General features: G+C 42.3%; 1 protein-coding gene across 1 annotated transcript in view; it reads left to right on the top strand.

The window, feature by feature from the left end:
- The first annotated feature begins 1,171 nt into the window (after positions 1 to 1,171).
- Positions 1,172 to 11,741, top strand: part of SLC26A2 (solute carrier family 26 member 2) — a 67,415-nt gene continuing 56,845 nt past the window's right edge. The window contains exon 1 of the mRNA XM_082252871.1: positions 1,172 to 1,280. The gene's annotated coding sequence lies outside the window, so the exon portion shown is untranslated. The remainder of the gene's footprint in view (positions 1,281 to 11,741) is intronic.

Raw genomic sequence — 11,741 nt, 5'->3', positions numbered from 1 at the left:
GCCTGGGTGTCACATGATGTCCAGCAGGATAAGCCACTCGTGCGCCCCCCTGAGAACGCACAGCACAGTGATCGGTAGTGCGGTGTGTTGTTCTGACACACCGCATCTCTAATCTCGGTAAAGAGCCTATGATGTAGGCTCTTTACCATGTGATCAGCTGTGTTCAATCATAGCTGGTCACATAGTAACCAGGAAGTAACGTTTATCGGCTTTTCCTCTATTTGCGTTGACATGGCGCAGGTAGAAGAGAGCTGATCAGTGGCTCTCATGACAGGGGGGCTCTGCACTGAAAATCAGCGCATTGATTATCAGTGCAGACCCATCAAGGATGCCCACCAGGAATGCCAACCTGCGCCCACCAGGGATGCCAACCTGTGCCCACCAGGGATGCCAATCAGTGCCTACAAGGGAGGCCAATCAGTGCCCATCAGTAATGCCTGTCAGTGCCTCCTCATCAGTGCTGCCTATCAGTGCCCATCAGTGTCACCTATCAGTGCCCACCAGTGCCGCCTGTCAGTACCCATCAGTGTTGCATGTCAGTGCCGCCTATCTGTGCTGCTTATGAGTGCATGCCCATCACGGCCACCTCATCAGTGCCCATCAGTGCAGCCTCCTCAGTGCCCATCAGTGCTCGTCAATGGAGAAAACTGACTTATTTATAAAGTTTTATAACAGAAATATAGAAAAACTATTTTTTTTAAAAAAAAATGTTCGTTCTTTTTTTAGCAAAGAATAAAAAACCCAGCGGTGATCAAATGCCACCAAAAAAAAGCTCTATTTGTGGGAAAGAAATGATAAAAGGTTCATATGGGTACAGTGTTGCATGACCGCTCGATTATCATTCAAAATGTGACAGCGCTGAAAGCTGAAAATTGGCCTGGGCAGAAAGGGGGTAACAATACCCGGTATTGAGGTGGTTAGGGTTGCCTATCCCTAGTTAAAGATCTCCAGTGTGCTTTGATCCTAATTCTTCAGGTTAGAAGGAGTAAAGTGTAATCTATACATTATATTGCAGTCTTTTCCTTGTTACAATGTGTGTTGGATGAGTATGAATGTAAGTGTTGTATATGAGCACACAGAGGGTGTAACGTGTGTCCCCATACAGTGGGTGTAGTGTATGAGCCCATAGTGTACACCTCCCAGAGTGGGAGTAGTTAGTCCTCATCATCACCACTTGTTGATCGGCTCTCCGCCTCCTGGCCGGCCCAATGACAGCTGCTAGCTCCTTCCCAGGGCCCTGGCAGCCCGCTATGATCACTGTGCCCAGAGCGGGGAGCCCGGTGAGTATCAGGGGCCGATCACTGCGGGGAGGGGGGTCATAGTGACAGTGGAGGGGACAGGCTCTGTCCTGTGTAGGACTTGTCATTGCATTGTGCATACAACTTCCAGCAACTCCTGCTGGAGGGGAGGACCAGATGGTATCCAGTTCAGCGCTTGTCTGCTCTGCGCTGATGCCAGGGAAAAGTTGACTTGCCAAACTCTCTGGCAGCCTGATCTCTATAGATCGCTGGTCTCTGATCGCAGACATGGTACTGCCAGGGAGGGGGCGGGGCTACACTCTGCTAAGTGACAGCTCAGCTGCACGACCACTCCACACCGATCAATGTGACAGTTCATATACTCACACTGATCACTGACAGTTTATAAACTCACACTGATCACTGACAGTTTATAAACTCACATTGATCACTGACAGTTCATATACTCACACTGATCACTGACAGTTTATAAACTCACACTGATCACTGACAGTTTATAAACTCACACTGATCACTGACAGTTTATAAACTCACATTGATCACTGACAGTTCATATACTCACACTGATCACTGACAGTTTATAAACTCACACTGATCACTGACAGTTTATAAACTCACATTGATCACTGACAGTTCATATACTCACACTGATCACTGACAGTTTATAAACTCACACTGATCACTGACAGTTTATAAACTCACATTGATCACTGACAGTTCATGTACTCACACTGATCACTCTGACAGTTCATATACTCACATTGATCACTGACAGCTTATATACTCACATTGATCACTGACAGCTTATATACTCACATTGATCACTGACAGCTCATATACTCACACTGATAACTGTGGTAGCTCATATATACTCACAATGATCACTAACAGCTCATATACTCACATTGATCACTGACAGCTCATATACTCACACTGATCACTGACAACTCATATACTCACACTGATAACTGTGGTAGCTCATATACTGACATTGATAACTGTGACAGCTCATATACTCACATTGATCACTGGCAGCGTTTATACTCACACTGATAACTGTGGTAGCTCATATACTCACAATGATCACTAACAGCTCATATACTCACATTGATCACTGACAGCTCATATACTCACACTGATAACTGTGGTAGCTCATATACTCACAATGATCACTAACAGCTCATATACTCACATTGATCACTGACAGCTCATATACTCACACTGATCACTGACAGCTCATATACTCACACAGATAACTGTGGTGGCTCATATACTCACATTGATAACTGTGACAGCTCATATACTCACATTGATAACTGTGACAGCTCATATACTGACATTGATCACTGACAGCTCATATACTCACATTGATAACTGTGACAGCTCATATACTGACATTAATCACTGACAGCTCATATACTCACAATGATCACTGTGACAGCTCATATAAACACACTTATCACTGTGACAGCTCATATAATCACACTAATCACTGTGACAGCTCATATACTCAGATTGATCACTATGACAGCTTGTATACTCACACTGATCATTGTGAAAGCTCATATACTCACATTAATCACTGTGACAGCTCATATACTCACATTGATCACTGTGACAGGTCATATACTCACATTGATCACTGTGACAGCTCATATACTCACATTGATCACTGTGACAGCTCATATACTCACATTGATCACTGTGACAGCTCATATACTCACATTGAATCACACATTGATCACTGTGGAAGCTTTTATACTCACACCAATCATTGTGATGGCTCGTATATTCACATTGATAACTGTGACAGATCGTATATTCACACTGATCACTGTGACAGCTCATATACTTACATTGATTACTGTGAAAGCTCGTATATTCACATTGATCACTGTGACAGCTTGTATACTCTCATTGAATCACACATTGATCACTGTGGAAGCTTATATGCTCACATTGATCACTGTGACAGCTCATATACTCACATTGAATCATTCTGCTTCTTCTCATGGAGAAACTTTCATCACTCACAAATTGTAAATATACCTTGTATATTTACAATTTGCAGCTTCATCTAACTTTTTTTTTTTTATAATAACGTATTAGATGTCTCAATATACCACACTTGATTTCTGTAATTATGCAAATAAGTCTGATAAAATATTATTGTTACTACAACTACTAATACAACTAAAATTAAGGGCACGTTCACATAAATTAAAGCTGATCTTGGCAAGGGCACACAAAAACAATTGTTTTCTATGTGCTGTGTTCATACCTAAAGGGGTTGATTTACTGCAAAATCTGGTGCAGCTCTGCATAGATTTTGATTTTTTCTGGTCAATGCTTAATTGAACAAGCTGAAGTTCACAGCTGTACCAGATTTAGCATTCTCCAGTTTTAGTAAATCAACCCCATAGTAGATCTAAACCCCAAAACATAGCGGTCGATTTTCTAAAGGCAAATACAATGTACACTTTGTAAAGTGCAGTTGAATTCTGCAAGTGCAGTTGTTCCAGAGCTTATTAAATGAGCAAAAGCTCTGCTGACTTCCATCATCCAATCATGTGCAAGCACAAATATTGTTTTTTGAAATTTTCCTTGCATGTGATTGGGTATTCTTTGTAAAGTGAAGCTTTACCTCATTTACTAAGCTCTTGAGCAACTGCACTTGCAAAGTGCGCAGTTTATTTGCCTTTAGTAAATCAACCTCAAAATGTATTATATTGCATCGTACCCATTCTGCACGATTTCAAAGCCGCATGTCAGTTCGACTTCAGGTAAGACATAGAAGACATATGTGCGGTTTCACGCACAGATGTCCACTCAAGTCGCACCTGAAATCGCCAAAAGTAGAGCAGGAACTACTTTTTCAAGTCGATGTGGCACCGCAAAGTCGGTGTCGCATCAATTTGAACATGGTCATTAGGGTGCGACTTGTCATGTGATTTGACCTGTCAAATCACATGACAAGCTGCTCCAAGGTGAACGAAGGCTAACTGAACAAACTGGCCAGACAAACTAGCAGTTAGAGGGTAGACACAAATCGTTTACCACTGACAAGGGTGCTTACAATGGTCAGCTTTTTTCATTCATGAAAAACCTTTAACCTAACAGGAACAAAATAAACAGTTTGCTGTAGCTGCTTATAGGGTACTCGCTCAAGGTACTGATGTTTAAAAATTAGTATTCCTGGTGAAAACTTCTTGTATTTATTTTGCGCGTATTTTTGTGTATTTGCGTGTGTATTTGCACGTGTATGTGTACACGAGTAAAATAAAATGATAGAATTCTAGAATGAATTTTTAACCTCTTCAGATTACCATTTTACATGCATGTGTGTGTAAAATACTGACCGGCAACACAGATTTCTGTATTTTTTTTTTTTTTACTCATCTTTACGCCGTGCATGTGACATGCCTGTGTGTACAGCCACATTGAAAATAATGGGCTGCATGCTACTGCATCTCCACATAATGACAACTGACGGGTTCTAACCACTCTATCAAAATCCAGAAAAAATTGTTGCCTTTTTATACTTTTAGGATATCATAGCCAAAAAGGTCCCTAAAGTTATTATGTTCATATGACTTTCTTTTTATTGTTGTGTAGCTAAATTTTTTATTTTATTACTGTATTCTGGAAGTTAGACACCATTCTCAAATGAGTGTATATGCTATTTTACTGACAAGAGAGTTTTTAAGAAAGGTGTGTTTACAGTGAGGGAAAAAAGTATTTGATCCCCTGCTGATTTTGTACATTTGCCCACTGACAGAGAAATGATATAATTTTTCTTTCAATAAATTTTTATTAGAGAATAACAAAGACAAATAACAATGGACGTGGTACAATAATGAAAGCCAATTTACAACAAATAATGGTTGTAGGTCATCATTGTTAGGTGGGTACCCAGCCAGCAACGCATTATAACATCTAGGGTTAAGTCATGAGAAAGGTAGACAAACCTATGTACTATAAGAGAACAAAAGGTGTTCACCATCTAGTAAGTGCAGGGGATAGCCCCCAAAACAGTAGGGAGCCTCACCCAAGACACCCCAAAAGGGAGCAAACTGTGTCTCGGATGAGGCGCACCACGTGTCAACTGCAAAATCGTATAGTGACCCAAACAATAAAACTCCAAATTATATAATTTTAATGGTTTATTTTAACAGTGAGAGACAGAATACCAAGAAAAATATCCAGAAAAATGCATTTCAAAACAGTTATAACAGTTACAAATTGATTTGCATTTTAATGAGTGAAATAAGTATTTGATCTCCTATGACTCAGCAAGATTTCTGGCTCCCAGGTGTCTGCTATACAAGTAACGAGCTGAGATTAGGAGCACCCTCTTAAGGGGAGTGCTCCTAATCTCAGCTTGTTACCTGTATAATAGACGCCTGCCCACAGAAGCAATCAATCAAATAGATTCCAATCTCTCCACCATGACCAGGATGTCAGGGACAAGATTGTACACCTACACAAGGCTGTAATGGGCTACAAGACCATTGCCAAGCAGCCTGATGAGAGGGTGACAACAGTTGGTGCAGTTATTTGCAAATAGAAGAAACACAAAATAACTGTCAATCTCCCGTTGTCTGGCGCTCCATACAAGATCTCACCTCATGGAGTTTCAATGATCATGAGACTGATGAGGAATCGGCCCAGAACTTCACGGGAGAATCTTGTCAATGATCTCAAGGCAGCTGGGATCATAGTTACCAAGAAAACAATTGGTAACACACTATGCTGTGAAGGACTGAAATCCTGTAGCGCCCGCAAGGTCCTCCTGCTCAAGAAAGAACATGTACAAGCCTGTCTGAAGTTTGTTAATGAGCATTTGAATGATTCAGAGTAAAACTGGGTGGAAGTGTTGTGGTCAGATGAGACCAAAATCAAGCTCTTTGGCATCAACTCAACTCACCATGTTTGGAGGAGAAGGAATGCTGCCTATGACCCCAAGAACACCATTCCCACTGTCAAACATGGAGATGAAAACATTATGCTTTTGGGGGTGTTTTTTTGCTAAGGGGACAGGACAACTTCACCGTATTAAAGGGACAAAGGACAGGGCAATGTACCATCAAATCTTGGGTGAGAACCTCCTTCCCTCAGCCAGGGAATTGAAAATGGGTCGTGGATGCATATTCCAGCATGACAATGACCCAAAACACACAGCCATGGCAACAAAGGAGTGGTTCAAGAAGAAGCACATTAAGGTCCTGGAGTGGCCTAGCCAGTCTCCAGACCTTAATCCCATAGAAAATATGTGGAGGGAGCTGAAGGTTCGAGTTACCAAACATCAGCTTTGAAACCTCAATGACTTGGAGAGGATCTGCAAAGAGGAGTGGGACAAAATCCCTCCTGTGTGCAAACCTGGTGGCCAACAGAAACGTTTGACCTTTGTGATTGCCAACAAGGGTTTTGCCACCAAGTAATAAGTCATGTTTTACGAAGGGGTCAAATACTTATTTCACTCATTAAAATACAAATCCATTTATAACTTTTGAAATGCTTTTTTCTGGATATTTTTGTTTTCATTCTGTCTCTCACTGTTAAAATAAACCTACCATTACAATGATAAACTGGACATTTTTTTGTCAGTTGGCAAACGTACAAAATCGGCAGGGGATCAAATACTTTTTCCCTCACTGTATAGAGACTTAATTGGGCCAGAAAATACATAAAAATGCGTAGAAAAATGGACATGTCACAATTTTATAAACGCACCAAAACACAGCACACAGATGATCTGTGCTGGCACATTGGTTGAAGGTGTTCTTAATACACAAGTCTTTTTTTTCTTTCTGACGTGTGAGTTAAAATGCTAAGGTGTGAACCAAGCCTACTTTTAAAGTAAAGATAGAAAACCTTCTGCATGCAGCTCCCTCCCTCACCCCCCAAATACTTACCTGAGCCCAATTCCAGTCCAGCTCTGTGCGCAAGAGCCAAGGCTCTCCCGGCAGTCTTGCTCCTCATTGTCTCAGATACAGCAGCGGGAGCATTGTCTCCCACTGCTTCCAATAACAGCCAGTGGGAGCGGAGAGCAGGGCCAAGCCGCACTCTGTGTGTCTTTCAGACACACACAGCAGGGCTTGGGAGCAAACGCGCAGGAGTGCCCCCATAGCAAGCGGCCCGCTATGGGGCACTCAACGGGGGGGGGGGGGGAGCCAGGAACGCCAGTGGGGGACATGAGAAGAGGAGGATCGGGGGAAAACCATTACACAGAACAGATAAGTACGACATGTTTGTTATTGTAAGGAGAAAAAAATAAAAAAATCAACTGTTTAGTATCACTTTAGGCAGCTGTGTTGCATTTAATGTGTTTGTAATTTTAAATGCAGACATGTGGCCAGGTTGTGGTAAAGTGTGCAGTTGAGCCATGGTTTTACCTCCTCTCAACTGTCCACCTAAACATGAACATAAAGCTCATGCCACGAATTCAACAAAAATTAAACGGCATGAGCGTTTGCAGGTGGTACTATCCTTGAACATTACTTAATCAAGTGAATGGGGCTGAGCTGCAATCGCCCTGCAGTGGGCCCAAATTTTTAGGGTTAAAACAGAAGGTGAGAAGGTGACTTACCACTTTCTCATCGCCTGTCAAACTTCTCTGAAGAGCATGCCAGTGCAGGTAGAGGGGGCGACAAGGGCTGCTGCATGTAGGAATGAGCCCCAATGTTGCGGTATGACTTTGTGCAGTGTATTTCACTAAGGCCCCTCTCACACTTGTGTGACTTGTCCTGAGATTTGGGACTTCAAAGTCGCATGACAAGTCGAACTCCATGATTTCCAATGAGTACCGTTCATATCTGTACGACTTCAAGTTGCAACAACTTCAACGTAGTCCCTGCACTGCTTTGGGACGATTTTAATGCATTTTGAGGTCCAAAGACATAGGCATTACTTCAATTCTAGTCAAAATCGTGTAAAAAATTGCGTCAACAAAATTGTGCCAAAATCGCTGTAAAATCATGCGACTTTTAGGTGTGAAAGGGGCCTAAAGGGCTGGTTCACATTATCTCTGTTGAGCTGTGTTGATCTGCACCGCCTATCATAACCTCTAAAAGCCTGCACCACAACTGCCTGCATTGCACAGCGGTTGCAGTACAGCCCCATTCACTTTAATGGAGTGCATGCACTAGTACAGGGGTGTCCAAACTATGGCCCTCCCGCTGTTCCAGAACTACGATTCCCATCATGCCTAGTTAAGTCTGTAAATGCCAGAGATTTACAATGCCTCATGGGACATGTACTTCTGCAACAGCTGGAGGGCCGTAGTTTGGACACCCCTGCACTAGTAGATTTATGCATATTTGTACGAATATCCTCATTAACACAATTGAAAATCCTGTTTGAGATTTTGTATGTTGTGAACATTTGATTTTAGGAATGAATATAATTTTCCAAAAGAAAACCCCATACACGAGATGAAGTTTCTTGTCAATGTGGTCGAAAACAAACATCACTTTGACCCCACTAACAATTTGGAGAATAAAACAAGCGCACATTTCTTGAAATAAAAGTTTTCAAGCTAAATTATTCCCTTGCATGGCTAGCTTAAAGCCTAACTCTGGGCAAGTAAAAAATCATCCCTTGCAGTGGGGCTGTGCCCACACTTGAAGAGTTTTTTGCTCATTTAGGTCTAGGGAGATGTACTTACCTGATCCTGCGCTCTCCCCGCTGCTAGACTAGTCCCCAAAGCATTTGTACCCCCACGTTCTACCAGTTTAAGGTCTTCTGATGTCATCAGAGCAACTTCAGTTCTTTGTAGGGCAGCCTATTACATTTTTTAGGCCTCATGCATGCCTTGCACCTTTTTGTGGCTGCTAACTTTTTAAATTTCTTTAAAACACAGTGAGATACTGGTGCTTTGACACTGAATTCATCAGCACTGGACATTTCCACTAGACCATGGACAGTTTGAGGCTGAAAAAGCGCACTAGGGTAAAATAGCAGCATTATTTTCCACACCCTGGGGACCACTGGTGGCACGCACGGCTAGACCTAGAAGTGAAGAGACAAGAACTCACTGCTCAAGGTGGTGTAATTGCCTGATGACTCACACCGGTGCATGCCCCGGCTCGCCTCCGTGGAAACTTGATAAAGGAAAAGGAATTGGCAGCCATGCATTTATGCTTTGATGTAAACCAACGCATGCATGTATGACATATTCTACAAACGTGGAAAGTTTGTATTTGGAGAATACATTTTAGATGTATGTGCATATTTATGCTGATGCATGAAAGCATCGCCGTCTATCCGAGCACAAGCACCACTTGTGGCTCCCTGGGTGCGCAAAATGGTCTTTTACGCTAGTGCGTTTTTTCCAGTCTCAGACTGTGTGCCTTAGGTGGATGCCAGCAGCTAAGCCAAATATGCCAATCGCAATACCCAGTAATGAATACAGTATAGCAGTGCTTCAGACTCTGCTTTGATCTTCAGCTACAACTGCTCAGAAATGTGCAATTAAACATAAATAATGAAATCAAGTTTATAAAAAAAGCTATGGAAATTTTTCCTTTATTCAAAGGCAAAGGCACAGATTATGGAGGGGTATATTTAACCTAGACTGTGTGACATGATGATAACGCAAGCAGCCATCACATGCACTTTGCACTCCCTGCTTCCTTTTTTGTTCATGCTCTGGCTGACACATAGTGCAATAAAAAGAATTCATGTCCTTTCCTCTATCAGGAATGGATGTATTGTTTGTAACTTTAAAAGTTAACCCTTTTCACGCCTAAGCCTTTTTCTGACATTTGGTGCTTACAAGTTAAAATCAGTATTTTTTGCTTGAAAATTACTTAGAACCCCAAACATGTATATCTTTTTTAGCAGAGACCCTGCAGTGATGGCGAACCTTGGCACCCCAGATGTTTTGGAACTACATTTCCCATGAAGCTCATACGCTCTGCAGTGTAGTTGAACATCATGGGAAATGTAGTTCCAAAACATCTGGGGTGCCAAGGTTCGCCATCACTTCCCTAGAGAATGGCAATTGTTGCAATATTTTATGTCACACGATATTTGCGCAGCAGTCTTTCAAATGCAATGACCCGGGCGAGCTGCGGAAGGCAGCGGGAGGGGTATCCCTGCCTCCCACTCCTTGCAATGACAATTGAGCAGCTGCTCAGCTGCATCGGTTGTCATTACAAGAAAGCCGACCATCGGCTCTAAACAACGGTACCAGGATGATGTCTCTAGCTGCAGGCATCACCCTGGTTCAACCCCTTAAAGCTGAGGCCGCATATTTGCGTTCTGTCGGCATAAAGGGGTTAAAGGAAAAGCAGCCAGCGCTGAATTAAACCAATGTTGAAGCTGCTAGCAATGTAAGTGCAATACACTAACACCCAAAACATTTAATATAACACATTTCAACAAATTATTTCCTATCTGGGTGCCATTTCTTGGTGAGTGGTCAATGATGATGTGTACAGTCTGGGTATAGGCTACATCAGTAAAGACTAGAGGCCCCTGAGGATGCACTCTTGTGGGAAACGCGTTGGCCACTATTGTAGCTTCTACTGCACTATGAACTATTCTTTTATCCATGGTGTATGGTATGCTTGTATCATCACATGAGTGGATGACAGCCCAGCATTGGAGGGGTAACAGAACCAGCCTTGGAACCAGTGATGTGTGTATGGATCTGGGTTCCCAGGGAGATCTAACCATTTGCCATATGAAATGTGAGCGTGCCTGCTGCTTATATCTTGGCAGCCAAATTGTCTGGTGAGTGTTGTATTTACTCACAGGCGGAGGAGTTTTTGCACAATAATCTTCTTATTACTGAAAGCACTTGTGGTGTCTTAAAATAGGAGTATTTATTCATTGAAAAGCACGGTTGTGGTGCTACTGAAGAGGAACATTTATTTCACTGAAGTTTTGTGTGAACTTTTTTCTATGTTTATTTCACATAGGATTTAGATCAATGTCTGTACATTTGCACTTTATTAGATTTGAGCTCTGCAATTTGTTATATTATATTGCTTGTAACCTGAATGTTAGGATTGTGCATGCTGAATGTAGATTTGTAATGGTGATACAGCAACTTTTTAGCAGTGACATCTGGTCACCAGAGTTCAGTGACATCTAGTCCATTGTTTGTTTCTAGGTAGCGTGAGGCAATAAGAATAGAATGTGCAATTTCATCAGCTACCTACCTACTGCTTGTAGGTTTAGTCTTTCTGTAATGAATGTTTTGCAAAACTAACTCCTCCGTGTACTATAACAGAGCAGACCCCTCCTGCTGCAGTTCCCAACATTTACACAATTCCTTGGGTTCCTTTCTCAGTAGCTCACAGAGCTCACACCTGATGAGGCAGAGGTAGCTGGGTTGGTAATCTGCAGCCAGGTGAAAGGCCCTCCATTGTCAGAAGAGGTGTGTGGGCAGGCAGGAGCCTAAAAGCACTAACTTTCATCAAAAGACCCATCTACTGTGTGTGGAGGGGGGCTCTCCAATTTCTTCCAGAGTAT

This window comes from Pelophylax lessonae (genome assembly GCF_965119305.1).
Source record: "Pelophylax lessonae genome assembly, chromosome: 4".
Classification (NCBI taxonomy): Eukaryota; Metazoa; Chordata; class Amphibia; order Anura; family Ranidae; genus Pelophylax; species Pelophylax lessonae.
The sequence above is the reverse complement of the archived record's forward strand: the minus strand, read 5'-3'. Positions and strand labels throughout refer to the sequence as shown.